At 38.3% G+C, this 19,225-nt stretch overlaps 1 long non-coding RNA gene and 1 pseudogene across 1 annotated transcript; both read right to left on the reverse strand.

Annotated features, from left to right (window-relative positions):
* Positions 1-947: 947 nt before the first annotated feature.
* Positions 948-1,241, reverse strand: LOC145626782 (photosystem II 5 kDa protein, chloroplastic pseudogene; annotated as a pseudogene).
* A 221-nt stretch (positions 1,242-1,462) lies between these two features.
* Positions 1,463-19,098, reverse strand: LOC145628454 (uncharacterized). The gene is made up of 5 exons (XR_014111449.1): positions 18,991-19,098; positions 18,852-18,909; positions 17,913-17,983; positions 12,435-12,580; positions 1,463-1,974 (listed from the first exon to the last, which is right to left on the reverse strand). It is a non-coding gene; the product is annotated as an uncharacterized LOC145628454 (long non-coding RNA).
* Between the last annotated feature and the right edge of the window lie 127 nt (positions 19,099-19,225).

Below are 19,225 nucleotides of genomic sequence, written 5' to 3' on the forward strand. Positions count from 1 at the left end.
AGTTGAACCCGAATATGACGTGACTTGGAAATGACCCGACCTGATTGTAACCTGCAAATTATTGCCTTGAATATAACCCAACTTGAATTCGAGAATGACCCGACTTGGAAATGACCCAACCTGATTATAACCCGCAAATTATTGACTTGAACCGAACCCGACTTGAACCCGAGAATGACCCGACTTGAAAATGACCCGACTTGGAAATGACCCGACTTGATTATAATCCGCAAATTATTGACTTGAACCGAACTTCACTCAAACCCAAGAATGACCCGACCTGATTCTAACCCGCAAATTATTGACTTGAACCGAACCCAACTCGAACCCGAGAATTACCCTAACCCATTTTATCCCGAATTAAACCCGACCTATTGTTCACCCGACCCGAATATAACCTGACCCAAATCCGATAAGTATGACCCGACGTGACCCAACCCAAACCCGACCCGCATAGGTTATGGAATTAATCCGAATTGACCCTACCCGAGTTGACCCGACCCACTCTTACCCACCCGTTTACCCGAATTGACAGCTCAAGTTATATGCAAACTACTGCTAAATTATGTCAATTCCCTTTCATGAAGGGGGGACACACAAAATAGAAAGAATTGAGCTAATTCCCCCTTTCTTTTTTGAAAAGCCAAATGGCCTCTAATCTTCATTTTCTCGTCTCAACTACTGTAATTAAGGTCTAGCAAAAGACAGGCTTAGTCTTCATAGCTGCTAAACCTGTGTAATTAAATGTAGAACTAAAATGGCGAAGTATGTAACCATTGATTTCTCATCGATCGTTCTTTCAAACAAACAGTAGATTAGGAAAAAGATGAACTGTTTGCAAAAATAAAAGATAACTATAGCATTAAGGTAGCATAAGTTTTACAGAAGATTACAATTATAATATTAACATAGTTTAGCTTTTGCTACAGATGAAATAACAGAACTCCTCACTTGTAACAGATCTTCGCTGTTGGCATAGTGACACAGATGGGTGCATACTTCTTCTTAGCTTCTGGTGTTCCTCGTTTTGGTTCCTCTTCTGCCATGGCAATTTTTGCAATGGAGCATGCCGCGGCAGCTGCAGCAGCAAACACCAAGTCCCTTCTCTTTGAATTGGTATCTTCCTTGGTGGTGTTGCAGTTTTCCGACCCCCTCATGGCCTTGGCCATCACGACACCACGACGGGCATGGGTGGAAGACTGTTTCGACATGGTGTTAGTGCCGAGGAATGAAGCTGTCATAGTTATGGAAGCCATGGCTCACTCTGTCTTTCCTCTGCTGTTTGTTTCACCTGCACAAAAGTTGGTTAGTCTTGCATGCCAAGTTTAGAAAGGGAAGAACTTTTATGTTGTACTGCTAATACAACAAAAGGTGATGATTGTATAACACAATATCCATTTTCTTATCCCAACAAAAAGATGTGGCCAAATGGGTGATTACCACGTGTTCACATTTTATCTTTTTCTAGGAATTGGTGGCTCCCAGGCTCTTGGCCAGAATAAGCTAGAAACTTTCTTTGGCCTTCAGTGAATGTGGCTTATTCTCAGTTGCTATGAAATCAATTGTACTTGGCTATTTTTCCAGGATCTGATACTACCAATTAAATGTTAAAACCAATACTCAGTGTCTTTACTTCATAAAACCTCCGAAATTATACAAAGTATTCGTAAATGGTAGCTATAATAAAGAGCGCGTTCTCCACACTTTTGGTGACTTATGAGTAAACAGATTGGAGGAGGGAAAGACTAACGACAGCTTTACCCTCAGCCCAAAATTTTAAAATTACCTTTCATTTATTTCCAATGCCAAGCCTGCATCAAAAAAGGAGTGTTGCAGTAGTCAGTAGGTAGTCTACACTCTACAGCCAGCATAAAACTTTGTCCAGTCTTCCTGCATTGACTGAGAAATTAGCCGAACCCGTCCTCATGGATTCTACTCTGATATTGTTGTTGATATGATCATTCTGCACGCAAACTAAATTAAATAAAATCATTAGCTGCCTTATCGAACACCATAAAAGGGTGTTCTACTAACCATAGATTAAGGTGAAATGGGCCTAGACTGGCCTATGCAGAACTCTTTTTCCCTATCCAACACACTATACCACTAGAGCTCCCTCTATTTTCCAGATCTTTTAAAACAGAGGGATAGGAAAGATCACACTTTGCCCAGAAAAATCCTGTCTCACTATATTACATACAGGTTGAATACCATGGAGAAGCCAGAACAAAGGAATATCATTTGAATAAAATTTGTCTATTATGATGTTCCACACACTAATGCAAACATACTATCAATGACAAAACAGTACATGGAACTCATGTAAAAGATATGAGTGAGAGGACATCTGTCATAAGAGATTAGTACAACCTAATGCGTGAATTTTTAAATCAAACTTTTACAATACTAAGAATGTCATGGATCTCAAAAGACACCAAATGAACCATCAGGTTGGACACAAGACTCTTGCATTCAGCCTTTCTTTTTTTTTTTAGCCAAGCATCAGATGCACTATCTATTATCTCCAGTAACTGCAAAATAAATGCTTCCAACAAATATAGTCGCTACTATACAGGAGAAAACAACTTAACCTATGATTTATCTAACTCCTATGAGCAGCTACACAAGCCAACAAGAACAAACACGAATGTTCACTGAGTAAACATTACATGGAAGTTTCAAGCTAATTTATAAGTTCCAATTCAGCCTATGGCTTCCTGGGACCAGTCACATAAACAACTTAAATCAAATGCACATTCCTATTGAGTTTCATATAAAACCATTCAACAGCATAAATGATGCCAACTGCAAATGCCACCAAATGATGATATGAATCACCATTTCAGCTTTTTGATGGAGTTGGAGAAATTACAAGAATAAATAAAACATACATATTGTCTTACTCTGGTAATAGCAAGGTAGTTGATTGCAATAAACCCCATTAAAAAATATACAAACAATCCTAGGCAGTAACTAAACAACAACAACCAAAAAAAAAAAAAAAAAAGGACAGATTTTCCTTATTATTCGATAATCCATAACGAGCTGCATTAACACACCCCCCCCCCCCCCCCCCCCCCCCCCCCGCGCCGCTTCACTGACATAACACCGTCTCCAAAGAAGGCAGGGTAGAAAGATTATTACACTTAGTAACTTGAAACCTTTACAGGAACAAGCAATCTCATGAAAATATATAAGCAGCCCTTAGCTTAATTTAAACATGGTTATGAAGCCACTGTTGTAAGCTTGTGATCACTACAAGAACAAAGATAGTGCAACACACCAACCTCCCAAGCCACCTATCCTGCACACATACAGCAGAAGAGGACAGCCACAGAGGGGCGTTCACAAGCCACCAGACAGCCAACAACAATCTCAAGCAAGGGCAGGGGACAACTAAAGTACTTTTCAGCAATTCTCTTGGCAGCTTATGGCATGAAGACAAAAGTAGTTATGATAGTAATTAAAGCTAAGTCACATGTAGTGAATTATAAGAAGTTAAATAGTAAGTTTGTAGGAAGAAAAGATCATTCAGAAAGTTTGTGATAGCTTAGTAGCCTTAGTTGTGTAGTTTACTCTTTAAGCCTTTCAGCTATATCAAATTATCAATTCAATCAACCGTCTTCTGCCCTATTTCTCTTCTCTTTTGCTTGAATTATCTGTGTTAGTGCGCTGTCCGTTGCAAGTGGTATCAGAGCAGGCATGGCTCCGGCATCGAACACTCAGCGAATTGAAGCCCTTGAGGGTCACGTGTTGGACATGGTCTCAAAGGTGGGTGACGGAGAAAACTCCATTCAGGCCATCCTGACCAAAACCATCACGGAGAGCATGGAGGCACTCCAGAAATCCTTGACAGAGCAGTTTAACAAGCAGCAGAACACCGAGGCTCAGCGGATTGAGGGGAGGATCGACCGATTCCGGGATGACCACACCCAACAAGTCGCCTTGGTGAGGCGCGACCAGGATAAATTTTTTGAGGAAATGCGTGGAGCCATTGAGTCCTTACGTGCTGGACAGAAACCACCGGTTCCATCGGAGGACGAGGCGGCAGCGTCCGGCGCCGGTGGGTCTCCCCGGAGGCCATTTGGTCTGAACAACGGCGACAACCAGAACAGAGAACCGCCCTTTCAGACGTTTAGGGGGTATGATCAGGGTGACAATTACGGAAGCCGAGGTAATTGGAAGTTTCGGAAGTTGGACATGCCCATTTTTTCCGGCGACGACCCAGATGGGTGGTTGTTGAGGGCGGAGCAATATTTTCAATTTTATGCTCCAAGCCGCTATGGTGTCAATGGAGGGATACGGGTTGAAATGGTACCAATGGGAGAATCGTCGGCGGCCATTGCGGGGGTGGGAGGATCTGAAGCACCGCATACTCACTCAGTTTCGGCCGACCAACGTGGGGTCACTGCACGAGCAGTGGTTGGAGGTTGAACACACCTCTACGGTGGCGGAGTACTGGAGGGAATTTATCGAGAAGGCCGCGCCGCTTTCCGATGTGCCGGCCGGAGAGTCTGATGAAGGGGCAGTTTTTGAATGGACTGAAGAAGGACATACGAGCTGAAGTACGGATGTTAAATCCGTTTACCTTGGAGCAGGCTATGGACTTGGCCACTAGGGTGGAGGAAAGAAATCGGGTCCATGGGTTAAAAAAAATCGAATGGGGCTTTCTCCAAACCCAGCCCATACTCGTATTTTAACAAGAGCCCAGCCATCACCATTTTAGGAGGAGGTGGGCCGGCCCAATCCTCTTCTTTTCAACACAGCCCGTTAGGAAGTAAGGCCCCCCGAAGTTCAGTTGGATCTATTGGGTCCACTGGTTCAACCCCAAGCAAAATCACTCCTAGCTATTCTCGTTTTACTGGTGGAGTAAGGAGATTGACAGAAAGGGAGATTCAAAACAAGAAGGCTAAAGGCCTTTGTTTCAAACGTGATGGGAAGTGGGACTTCAACCATCTGTGTCGTGCCAAGGAGTTTAGTGTGTTGCTAGTAGAGGAAGAGGACGAAGAAGATGAAGGGCATGAGTTTGCTGCCATTGAAGCTCCTCTAAGTGAAAGTGTCGAGGATTCCTGCTTCAATTTCGATGAATTCATTAGTAGGGATTACTAATCCTAAGACACTAAAGTTAATCGGTGAGATTAACGGTGAAAAGGTGGTAGTGATGATAGACCCGGGTGCTACGCATAATTTTATTTCCTTGCATACGGTAGAGAAGTTGGGAATTGTGATAGAAGGGAATGGTACTTTTGGCGTTTCGCTAGGAAATGGCGAGACGGTAAGGGGGCAAGGCTTGTGTATGGGCGTACACCTCAAGTTGGGCGACAAGGTGGAGATAGTGGAGGACTTTCTACCCCTTCAATTGGGGAACTACGAGGTAATCCTTGGCGTCCAATGGCTTCCGAGAAATTGGAAACGGTTCTCACAAATTGGAAGACTCAAGAGATGAGCTTCACGGTGAATGGCCAAACCACGTGTGTTAAGGGAGACCCATCCTTAGCACGCACCGGAGTTACTCTCAAAGCCATGGTAAAGTCGTTGCGCAAGGAGAAGGGCGGCTTCTTGGTGGAATTTAGCCACATGGAGGGCGTGAGCACATGGAGGGCGTGAGCAGTGAGTTAGGAGAGGAAATTCCAGATTTTCTAAGGTCCGAAATTGAGCAGTTTGCGAGGGTTTTAGAAAGCCCTAAGGGATTACCTCCGAGTCGTGGGCGTGATCATACCATTGTTCTTAAAGATGGTAGCAACCCGGTGAGTGTTAGACCCTATTGATATCCTCAATTTCAAAAGGATGAGATAGAAAAGCTTATTGGAGAAATGTTGACCGCCAGGATTATCAAGCCATCTACTAGGCCCTTTTCAAGTCCGGTTCTTTTGGTCAAGAAAAAAGATGGCTCTTGGTGGTTTTGCGTGGATTATAGGGCACTTAACAAAGAAACCGTGCCACATAAATACCCTATCCCGGTCATCGATGAACTCCTTGATGAGTTACATGGGGCACAAGTGTTCTCCAAACTTGATCTCAAAGCCTGCTATCACCAAATTTTGGTGAAACCCGATGACACTCACAAGACGTTGTTTCGCACTCACGAGGGTCACTATGAATTTTAGGTTATGCCATTCCTGCGACCTTCCAATCGCTCATTAATGAGGTATTTCGCCCTTATTTGAGAAAATTTGTACTTGTGTTTTTTTATGATAGTCTTGTTTATAGTTCTAGTAAGGAAGCTCATGTCAAGCATTTGCAAGTGGTCTTAGCTACGTTAAGGGATCACACATTGTATGCCAATAAGAAAAAATGTGAGTTTGGAAAAGAAGAAGTTGCTTACTTGGGCCATATAATTTCTAAGCATGGGGTGGCAGTGGACCAAGAAAAGGTAAGGTCCATGCTCACTTGGCCCATTCCCAAGACCTTAAGAGAGCTGAGAGGTTTTTTGGGCGTAACGGGCTATTATAGAAAGTTTATATATCAATATGCACATATTGCCCATCCCCTCACAGACCAACTTAAAAAAGACAACTTTAAGTGGTCAGTGGAGGCGACTCACGCATTTGAGAAGCTCAAGCAAGCCATGGCTGAAGCTCCAGTATTAGCTATGCCCGACTTCCACAAGGATTTCATTGTGGAAACCAATGCCCCGGGGTTCGGCCTTGGGGCCGTTTTAATGCAAGAGGGCCAACCAATTGCGTTCTACAACAAGGTTCTAGGGCCTAGAAGTCGCTGAAAATCAGTGTACGAAAAGGAGTTGATGGCGGTTTGCCTAGCGGTGCAAAAATGGAAACATTATCTCTTGGGCCGTCGATTTGTGGTGCGAAGTGACCGGCAGAGTTTGAGATTCATCATCCAACATCATGAAGTGGCCATGGAATACCAAAAGTGGATCCGCAAATTAATTGGGTTTGATTTTGACTTGCAATATAAACCCGGCACGACAAATCGGGTTGCAAATGCCCTTTCAAGGCGTAGTGAAGATGAGGTGGAGTTCCGTGCTCTAGGTAGTACGCAAGGGGTGAATTGGGATTCTCTAGAAGCCGAAGTCGAGGGAGATGCAATACTGAAATCGATTAAAGGCACAATTTTAGAAGGAACAGGGGTTGCGGGTTACTGTATTGAAGGCGGGAGGCTGCTGTACAAAGGAAGGGTGGTGATACCCAAAAATTCCGGCATAAAAATCTCCTTATTACGGGCTTATCATGACTCCGTGGAAGGGGGACACGCAAGGGAGACGAAAACATTCTTGAGGATGGCGGAGGAATGGTTTTGGCTAGGGATGAGGTGTGAAGTCGCAGAGTACGTGAGGGCTTGTGATGTCTGCCAAAGAAACAAACTATCACAACAGAATCCGGGCAGATTATTGCAACCATTACCGATTCCGAGTGCGGTTTGGGAAGACATAACCATGGACTTCATAGAGGGCCTTCCGCGCTCTAAGGGGATCGATACAATTTTGGTGGTGGTGGACCGATTGTCCAAGTATGCGCATTTCATTGGGTTGCGCCACCCATTCTTGACCGTGGCGTAAGCATTTGTGAGGGAGGTGGTTCGGCTGCATGGGTTTCCGGGAAGTATTGTGTTGGACAGGACAGGGTGTTCTTGAGTTCGTTTGGAGGGAGTTATTCCGGTTACAGGGGACTGACTTGAAGAGGAGTACCTCGTACCATCCCCAAACGGACTGTCAAACGGAGGTGGTCAACAAGGGGCTTGAAACTTATCTCCGATATTTCGTTGGGGATCATCCGAAAGCATGGGCTAATTGGCTACCTTGGGCCGAATTCTCATATAATATGGCTGTCCACTCTTCCACCTAGATGTCGCCCTTTCAGGTGTTATATGGTAGGGATCCGCCTAAGTTAATTAAGGTGGGCACGAGTTGTTCTTATGTGGAGTCGTTAGATGAATTATTCAGGAGCGTGATTTAATGTTAGACGAGCTCAAGCTGAATTTAATTCGAGCTCAGCTGAAAATGAAAAAGAATGCGGATGCTAAGCGGAGGGATGAAGAGTTCCAGGTGGGGGATTTTGTGTTCCTGAAATTGAGACCATATCGGCAACGCTCTCTAGCTAAGAAGCCCTTTGAGAAACTCGTTGCACGCTTCTATAGGCCATATGAAGTCGTGCAATGCGTGGGTAAGGTGGCCAATAAATTGGCGCTACCAGATGAGTGCTGCATTCATCCAGTCTTCCATGTGTCTCAACTCAAGAGGGTCGTGGGCAATTTGCCAAGTTCACCCACCATTCCGAATCAGATTACCCTGGAGTTGGAATTGGTGGTGGAACCAGAGACGGTGCTGGACAGCCGGATCATTCAAGGGAAATCCACCGTTCAAGAAGTCTTAGTTAAGTGGCGTGGGCTGCCCGAGTTCGAAGCCACTTGGGAGGAGGATACCTCGATCTTAAGCCGCTTTCTTGAGTTCCACCTTGAGGACAAGGTGGTGCTTTTGGGGGGGAGTATTGCAACACACCAACCTCCCAAGCCACCTATCCTGCACACGTACAGAAGAAGAGGACAGCCACAGAGGGGCGTTCACAAGCCACCAGACAGCCAACAACAATCCCAAGCAAGGGCAGGGGACAACTAAAGTACTTTTCAGCAATTCTCTTGGCAGCTTATGGCATGAAGACAAAAGTAGTTATGATAGTAATTAAAGCTAAGTCACATGTAGTGAATTGTAAGAAGTTAAATAGTAAGTTTGTAGGAAGAAAAGATCATTCAGAAAGTTTGTGATAGCTTAGTAGCCTTAGTTGTGTAGTTTACTCTCTAAGCCTTTCTGCTATATCAATTCAATCAACCGTCTTCTGCCCTATTTCTCTTCTCTTTTGCTTGAATTTGCTGTGTTAGTGCGCTGTCCGTTGCAGATAGCAACTACACCTTCATGGCCAAGAGAATATACAATGCCAAATCATCAACTCCAAAACAACACCAGTGCTATGATGCTTTCTCCTGTTTCTACTATAGATGCATAACATGTGCATCAAAGATTGAAAAAACCATAGAACTTCACATGAGTAATGCATCAACAGCCGAAAAGCTTAAATGATCATTATGCAACAAACTACAGCAAAGTCAATGTGTTACTGATAAATTCAAGCTGTAAACATAAATCTAGGTTACAATGAGGATAAATTCAAAGTAAGCTCTAACAGAATATTCAAATTTCACTCAATCTGATTTTGTGTATAAACACCCTATTCAACAATTAATAAAAAGATCACATATATTAGTCTACAGACTACAATAAAGCAAGTATGAAAATACAACCAGAATTAATATCACGGAGTATATATTGATGAGTGAATTATTATTAGATGTGGCTTAATAAAACGGATAAACATAATCCTGGATCCTAAGGTTTTTCTAGTTGCTAAAGATCGGAGCGCTCTGACTGTATCTTCTTACAGACCCCACATATGGCGAAGCTAATTAAGGGAAACCCATATTGGAAGCAAGGATCTCATAACACCAATTACTTTGCGGACAAAGTCCTGAACTTTTCAATAACTGGATCAAGTTGTTCAGGGTTGCTAGATGAGATTAGAAAGTCTGCAATGGATAAATTGGCTTCACTTTCAACAGAATTGTTGTGGGAATAACCAGAAGAAACCCCATGACATTCGGCATTCTTGACTTCAACAGGCTGAAGGCCAAAACTTTTCTGATAGTTCATGAGAACATCAACATTTGGTTTGACAGAAGAATGACCAAAAGAATTATCTGTAAGCCCCAAGAAAAATGGTTCCACAAGCGGAATTGACGGCTTGCTCATCACTTCAGATATGCAGGAATCATCAAGTATAGCAGTGGGGTATGGCTCTAGTTCTATTTTGTCAGAAACGTTAGGATAGACAGCAAAATCTTCCAACAACCGCGGGCTAGATAAGTCAGGGAGTATAAATTCTTTCCCAGGAAGGCCAAGATCTTCAAAAAAACTGTCATCAAGTGGCTGTGAATCATCAGCCATGGGGAGAACAAAAAAAATGCAGGAGAAAAAAAAGGGCTTTTAGAGTTGATTAGCTGGGACAAATGCTCTTGGGTTATAAGATGAGGTTCTGTGGAAGGACTGGACCTCCTTCAAATTTACACAAGAATTATTAATATTACCAAAAAAAACTTTGTCAAATGATTCTAAGCGCGGGATAAGAATGGTGACACAGCAGCGAATAATTAAATACAATGTTTTTGCAGATACGCTCTCCTGTAATGAAAACCTTTCCTACATTGAAGAGATTTGCCAAATCCCAAAGCATTCGATCAAACTGCCATCATCATCATCATCTAATGAAAAAGAAACTATAAGGAAGTATAAGGAAGTATAGAACTAATGAAAGGCAATGGATATGCCATCATCATCTAATGCCAAAGAAACACATTCTGGCTATTTGAAATCTATAAATATATTTTCCTAATTACCGTTCCTAGGTTAAAAATATGAATTAGGGTCTGTTCTGTTCACCTTATTTTCACTTATTTCAGGTTTAATAAGTTCAGATAAGGGTTAATAAGTTCAGATAAGTTCAGGGTTAATAAGTTCTAAATTAACGTTCTCCTCACCTTATTTCCACTTATTATATTTATATAGAGTTATTACTAATCAAGATTGCTTTTCACTTTTTTTTTTTGTAAAATTTTATGTGTTTTATTATCATGATTTCATATAAGAATAAAGTAACATTTGCATAAAAAATAAAATTAAAGTATCGTTATACTCATAAGTTATTGCAACATACACTTTTGCTTGTTTCAGTGTTTATTTTTTTTAATATTTGAAATTATCAAAATGCTAATATTTTCATATTTTATTGCTTTTATTTTAATATATTGTTATATATATACTCATATTACCAATATGTTACACAATATGTTTCAAGAATGACAAATAATGTCTAATAAAGTCTTATAAGTGTTAATAAGGTTTAATAAGGTCAAATAAGTGTTAATAAGGTGTAATAAGTTCAGATAAGTTCAGATAAGGGTTGATAAGTTCAGATAAGTAAAAAATCAGGTAAATAGAACACACCCTTACATGAAAAATCACACCAATATATTGTAAATAATCACATAACATATCATGACCATTCTGATTTACAGAAACATGCACAGTACTGTATTATGTAGCAACTATTTTCTATTTTATTTAAATTATTTTCAACATAAATGCATACGTGTAAGTGTCAGTAAAGTTTCCTTACCTTCAAAGATGCGCACCCTCGGTTTACCAGTTTTTCCCATAAAAAACTCTCCTAGTAATCTTACTAGAAAACTCCTCCACCAAAGGGCAAAAGACAAGGGTCATTTACAAGTGCAAAGTGCAAATTGTCCAGGAGATATGACCAACTTCCTCTTTTCTTTTTCGATTGCAACATATCTTACTTCAGAAGTTTATATCAACAGCAATATATCTTATTTTGGTAGTTTTTGACTCCTGAAGTTACTTTCTTGACCTTACTACCTATACTCTCCCGACTCCCCACATGGATCAAAGGAATCACTCCCATCCCTTTTCCTTAATAGCACAAATGTTGCAACAAATAAAGAACAAAGGAAGTACATTATATCATAATGCAACAATAGACAACTGAAAGAAAATCATTATCTGTGAATCTCGTGAAGAATCAAGATGAAATGAAAAAACATACAGTGGAGCAGTTCTATATTGTAAATATCAAAGGAAAATCAGGCTTAGATGCTAAATAATTGCATTACATAAAGTCAATAAATGTTGCCAGCCTCCTCTAATTGCTACAACAACAGGGAAAAAAAAGTATCAATACTAGACATGTGACAACAGAATGAACAGATACCAATAAGTGCATTTAGGAAGCAGATTTCCATCCTAGCAGTCTATTGCTGATATGCCATGCATAAATGCAGAATGAAACAGTGTACAAACAAAATCAAACTAATTTGTCTTTCACAAGCTATGCTATTTAGTAACAGGTAATTCTATATTTCTATGGCCATAAAGAGGGAAAAGGAAAGATATAAAGCCATTTCCATGATCCAGAATCCTGATAATTGAATGTCAAGTATAATTTACTGGAAATGGCATTGGCAACTATACTTCAGTGTACTCACAGAAAGCATCCTCAAACTTTCCATGCCAGTAAGTTAACATTTAAACACAACATAATTACCACTATTTCATCATTGATCTCCTTACAATAGAGGAAGAAGATTAAGCCAATGAAACTTAAAAAAAAAATATCCACACCCCACCATATACTCTGCAACCTACCCACAGATCAAAGCAATATCATTCTACAAAGAAAACATGTCTGTGCAAATGACTTAGAACAGAAAAACAATTCAAAAACTGCAAACTGGGAGCTTCATTAATAGGAGGAAGACATGTACATTCATTGCACAAAAAATGTAACAAAACACCCAACAGCATGAGAGAGTTACAGTTTTCTATTTAGAAAATAACATGTGGTACATACCTCATAAATGACAATGGGTTCGAGATCGACCAAGGTGGCATGGGGGACATGCGTTCCTGCACTGATCTCGCAAAAGAATGTGTAAAAGCAATATGTCCAACTCCAATTATGCTGTCACTGGTATAACAAATTAACAAATACTGGCCCTGTAATTTAAATCAAAATTTACAATTAGTATGCTTCACACTAGATTACCAAATGGGTGGGTGCCTGGGTGGAAAAAATATCATACTTTTAAAAAATAAATTTTAAATAAGAAAAGAAAAGAATAGTTTTGATCACTCGGGAAATGAACTTAAGTCAGATTCAATAAAATAGGTAAGCCCTACTCAAAATAGCCAAAAGAAGTCCACAGGGAACAAAGGAAAGGATATCATTTGTGACATAAATTATTTAAACACCAATGATAAAGCACTAATTTGTTTTCATATGAAAGGGTTGAGAGCTATGAGGCAATCTCTACTGTAAGCAAAACCACGACACAATGCATAACCATAACCAACTTTCATACCAAAGTCTTACAATACTAGCAATGGTGTGATCACCAAAGACACCATATGAACCATCAAACTGTATAAGAAGATTTTGTATTTAGCCTTTTGTGAACATGAATATATTGACTACCATACTAGCAGTAGAAAACAACTTAGCCTTTTAATTATTATCTAATACAATATATAAGCAACTCCAATAACCCCCCCCCCCCCCCCCCCCACCACCACCAAAAAAAAAACTGCTACACAAGCAAAACAGAACAAATAATGATATATCCAATAAAGCCTATGGTCTCCAATAAACGACTACAATTAGAATGCACAATCCCTGTAAGCATTCATATGAAGCAGCTAATTGATAGCTCTCTGCAAAGGTGGAGTTCCTAAGCTGCCAACATTGACTTGTGAAAAGATTGAAGCTCACCTTACAATACCAATAAAGATGTCAAACTCTAAATGGTACCCATGAGGCCATAATCCACCACCACTTCAGCTTTTTTTTTTTTTTTTTTTTTTTTTGGGGGGGGGGGGGGGGGGGGGGGGGGAGTACAGAGATAAGATACATGCACATTATTAATACCATAGCAAAAGTTGTAGCTTACAATAAACCTTGAAAATATAACTATCTTTTTTTTTTATCTGAAGGGTGTGGGGGGTGGGGGGAGCTGCCCATTAACTCAATACTTAGCAACAGATTAAAACACGCACACACACACACAACAACAACAACAACTTTGATAGGTTTTTCTTCCACTTATTAGAGAATTACAGTTCATAACAAATTGGATTAACCTTCTAACACAATCATCATCAGCAAGACAAGCAATAAACATTACTCCAATATCTCCAAAAAGTGACAGGATTTAAGGGGGCTTTGATGAGCCTTATTTACTTGCTATAACAGCAATATTAAATGCTTTCGATTCACATCCTAAGACTCAATAACTGATTCACGGATGCACTTTCACCATGTAAAATTCATTAAATACATATATGTGGGCCGAAAAACCAGAAAAGTACCAAAAGAAGGCAAACCTCATATTAGTTGAAGCATAATGGTAAGTGAGAATATACTTTGACATAGAAATTTGAGTTTACATTCTTAACAGAAAAACAAAGAGCATGCGTAAATGAAAATTATTTTTAACCAACAACTTCTCATTAAGGTCATTTATATATCCCCTTAAGAACTTTCATATGCTACAATAGTCATGGCAAGCCATTAACTCTTACAATCTATACTTCGCTAGACAACCCATCTTCAATCATGGAAAAGGTGAATAAGGCTGCTAGGATTTGAATAATGACATGCAGTCAATGAAACGAAGAACAAAATTATGAAGCACAACTGCACAATCAACATTGATCATACAGCACTTCTAGTGCACAACTAAGCAGGAAGAAGGTGAATCTCAATAAAAAGAAAGTGCATCATAAAGGTACTGATAAGCATTCAGTAGCTTTAAGACCATAAAATTAAGAAATCTCATGAAAATATATAAACAGCTCTTCACTCTATCTAAAAGAGATGTAAAGCAAGCCACAGTTGTGACCACCTAAAACACGGAAAATAGAAAAAAGACCTAAATGGAAAAGAGGATACACTCTATTCTACTCCAAAACACCACCAGCGTTACAAGTATTTTTCCTGCATTCCCTTTTTTTTTTAAGAACATTTTTCCTGCATTCCTTATGACATGGAAAGCAAAGAATGAAAATTTCAAAAACCACGTTCACTTGAATAAACAAAGTAACCTAGATGGATAAAAAAGCTTCAATTATCACTATGCAATAAAAAGAGAAATCAATGCATCAATGGTGAGTCCAAAAATAAACAATTTAACACAAACAATGGTGTCGGGGATGGAACAAGACGATAAATCTTTTGGGTGCACTTGACAAGAGATTCATGCAATTTGACCAAAGGTACAGCTGAAATTTCCAATATCACCAAGAACGTATTTTTCTATTGTTAAGAAGAACAATCATACATATCATATTCTCATTAAAGGAACAAGAAAATAAATATTAAGTAAAATCTAATAAAAGATTCGGACAATTGGAATAAAAGCTAACATTTAAATTATTAAAAAATAAATTAAAAAATAAAACTTCTCCCTTATTCAATAGAAAAACCAGTCTATAGTTGAAAGACTCTACACTAGAGCAAGATTGACAATAATACTATTTAAATTTACTGATCATAAGCATTCCTTAAACTAGGATGCACTTCTATGTGGATATAATAGGATGTACTACAATGTGGATCTCTATTATATATGGCTTAATAAAACAGAAAAACCTAGACTCGATTCCTAAGGTTTCTCTAGTATGCTAGAGAACGGAGCATTACATCATAACGAACAAGAAGACCTCTCCATTACATCGATTACTTTGCTGACAGTCGTCAATTGTTCAATACCTGTCCACCTGGCACTGGTAATCGATCATTCACTAAGGATGGCTGAGGGTTGGTAGATGAGAATTGTGAATCTGGAGTGGATGCATTGGCATCACTTTGAGCAGTCTGGTTTTTGGAAGAATAGAAAATTGAAAACATTCTTCATTCTCAATTCTGACAGGCGGAAGGCCATGACTTTCCTGATCGTTCAAAGGAGCATCAGCATTTGGTTCGACAGGAGAACGACCAAAAGGGTTATCTATCTTCCCCAAAAAAAATGCTTCCACTGATTCCACAAGTGGAATTGATGGCTTGATCATGACTTCAAATACACAGGAATCATCAAGTATAGTAGTAGGGTATGTCTCCTGTTTCATCTGGTTAGAAACATCAGGATAGACAACAAATTCTTTCGACAATGATGGAGAGGAGGTGTTTGGGAGGTTGAATTCTTTCCCCTGCAGCTTGAGACCAAAAAATGCTCTGTCAATATGTCTACGTTTGCTACGAGCACGTCTCTGAGGTATAGGGGCCATGAAAAGAGCCAAGGGTTTTTGTGCAGAAGAAAACAAAAGGCTTTTTAGAGTTAATTAGATTTGGAAAAGAAATTCTTTAGGATTGATAGATGAGGTTATGCTACAGGACTGGACCCTTCTTTTTAATATATATATATATAAAAAAAAAATTAACGTTTTCAAAATGACTCTAGGTGCTGGATAATATTGATGACACAGCACCAAATAACCAAATACAGTGTCTTAACAGATGCTGCTATCCTGAATGGAGACCTTTCCATATGTGTTTAGGTGCAAATGCAACCTACATTAAAGATATTAAGTAAAATAAAATCCCAAATCATACGGTCAACTTGCCAGATCTTTTCTGATTGCCTCAGCCTTGATTGTAATAATTCAATCATCGTATCACAATTGGAATACAGAATCACTAGTTTGATAGTGGTATAAGGAGGTGTAAGCATAATAGATAACAATAATTTGGTTGTGTATCCCAATTTCCAAAGAAACAAATTTTGGATATTTGAAATCCACAAGGATATATCCCACAAATACAATCCCTTGATTAGATATATGCAATATGAGTAATATTTGTACACATAGTCATGAGAAAACCATGTTGATCCATTGTACAAAAATCACATAAGATAATACTCATGACCACTAAGATTTGTGGTACCATGCACCATACTGTATTATACTACAATTATAATTTTAATTCTATTCTAGAATATTCAGTAAACCATATGCAGTCTCAGGAGTCAGAAAACATTCATCCCCTTCACAGATCCTCACCCTAAGTTACCTTTTATAAAGATATATTACTCTATATGTTCCCCTAGACCCTAGTAATCTTCTAAGAATATTCTTTCACCAGTGGCAAAATAGAGGGAAATTCTTGTAAGTGCAAAGTGGAAACTGCTCTGGCTGTAGAATATACATGAAAGAAATTAATTATCCCTGAACCTCATGAAGTTGCAAAAGGCATTCTTAATATGTAATATGTTTTACCAGGCCCTTTTTCCACATAAGAAAACCAAAAATACAAACAAGGACCAGCTAAATATAGTTTTTAATTGTCATTATCAAAGGGAAAACGAACTTATAAGCTGAAAAATAACACCGTAAATTCAAGAAAGTGTTGGTAACTTCCTCTAATTGATACAAGAGCAGGAAGAAAAAAATAACAAATGGGCACTTCTCATGTAAGAAGTTGACAACTGATGCCTAGCAGTGCAAGCAAGAAAAAGCTGGAAACAGAACTCCATCCTTACAATCTATTCCTGACATTTACAATTTACATGCACAACAGAATGCACCAAAGGAAAAAAACACACACACTAACATCCCTCCCATGATCAGCTCTTCAGTAACAGACAAATTTACGAACATAAAGTTTGCGTACGAAAGATTTAGTATAATTAATCTTCAGGGAGATGAACAGGTAACTAGGTAAGTGGCATTGGCAACTTAGATTCCGGTGTGACCAATGAAAATATTTTACAACTTTACAACCAAAATGAACTAACAATCAAATAACATGTAAGTATCACTATTCCATCAATAAAAAAAAAAAAAAAAAAAAAAAGGGTAGTTTGAGAACAATCATGACCACCCTGCCTACCTCCCACCACTTCCTCACAGGCCAGTATTTTCCCATTCTACAAAAAAGTTTCTGCAAAATACTCAGAACAGAAATCCAATTCAACAACTGTAACCTGAAAGCTTAGTCAAAAGCATAAAGCTAAAAGCATAGATACACATTGCACACCAAAGATACCATATCACCATACGTGAGCGCACACAAACACACACGAGTTCAAATCACTAAACATAGACCAGTATGAATCCCATGGAAAAATAATCACAAATCAACATTCCAATTATATGACTCAGTTATAGTTACTGATATCAACACATTATAAAATAATTAACATCATGCCAAAGCAATATATGAGTCAATCTAATAACTTGGGTTATAATTATAATACATTCTTCATTATACTGAAGCTTTAATAAAATAAACAGCACATTCACAATATATATCTATATATTCATCATAATTTACCTGTAATTAGAAACAGTTGATTCACATTTTAATCAGGTAGCTTAATTTCTGATCCTCGTTGTAGAGTTCACCTGAAAAAGAAACTAAGTGCGCATTAATAATGAGGAGGTTTAAAAAGGACGAAATAAGAAATTGAGGATTAAGCTGGAATCAAAAACCAAAAATTAAAACGGATTTTTGTTTTGTTTTTGGCTTTTTTTTTTCTATAACTTGATTAATATAAAAATCAAACAATGAAGCTAAAGTATGCAGAAAGTAATAAAGAAACATCTACACGGCTTACTACCACTATATAACAATGATTATTGCCATAAAAAAAATAATTGTGACTTTTGGAAAATACAATTTCGAATGCTAATTACTTGAATGAACTCGAATTACAATACCAAAGAATAAGATAGCAACGGTGGCAGCGGCGGCAACAACCAAAGATGGTAATTTTGAGTCTTGGCAAAAAGGAATTTACATAAAGGAAGGTAAATTAGAATTGGAAAACAACTAAATCATCTCATTTCAAAACTATGGGTCAACCTGCTAATAACTATCATAAATATAATTCATGCTTCATAATATTGTATCTTTAACAAAAGTAAACAACGAAATCATAGTATATAACTATATGTTCACCCTAATTTACTTGTATATTATTACAATTAGTTTAAAATATAGATCAATCAAATATAACTAATAATTATCATAATTATAATACATACTTCATAATATTGTAACTTTAACAAAAATTAAACAACGAAATCATAGTATATAACTATATGTTCATCTTATTTACCAGTATATCATTAAAACTAGTTTAAAATATGGATCAATCTAATAATAATTAATAATTATCATAGTTATAATACATGCTTCATAATATTGTAACTTCAACAAAAATTAAACAACGAAATCATAGTATATAGCTATATATTCATCTTAATTTACCTGTTTGTAAACAATGGATTCACATGCTTAACTTCTGATTCTTCGTAGTAGAATTCACCTGAAATAGAAATAAAGTGCACATTAATAATAATTAGATGAACAAAAATACAGAAAATGGAGATTGAGAAGAATCAAATACCTAAATTTTTGCAATGCATTGATAAATTTCGCTCCATTAATCGAAAAAATAATGGAAGAAATTGATTTTCTGGAATTTGATTGTGAAATTTTAGTATGTGGTTGATTGGTTGTAGACTTGAAGCAAAAAGCCAGAAATTAATGGAAATTTTGGACGATTTTAAAATTCGGAACTAGACGGTGTCGTTTCAGAATTTGATCTGTAGTATGGGCCTGGTCCTTAGCCCAAGGAATTA

This window comes from Chenopodium album, chromosome 4 (assembly GCF_948465745.1).
Source record: "Chenopodium album chromosome 4, dcCheAlbu1.1, whole genome shotgun sequence".
NCBI classification, from domain to species: domain Eukaryota; kingdom Viridiplantae; phylum Streptophyta; class Magnoliopsida; order Caryophyllales; family Amaranthaceae; genus Chenopodium; species Chenopodium album.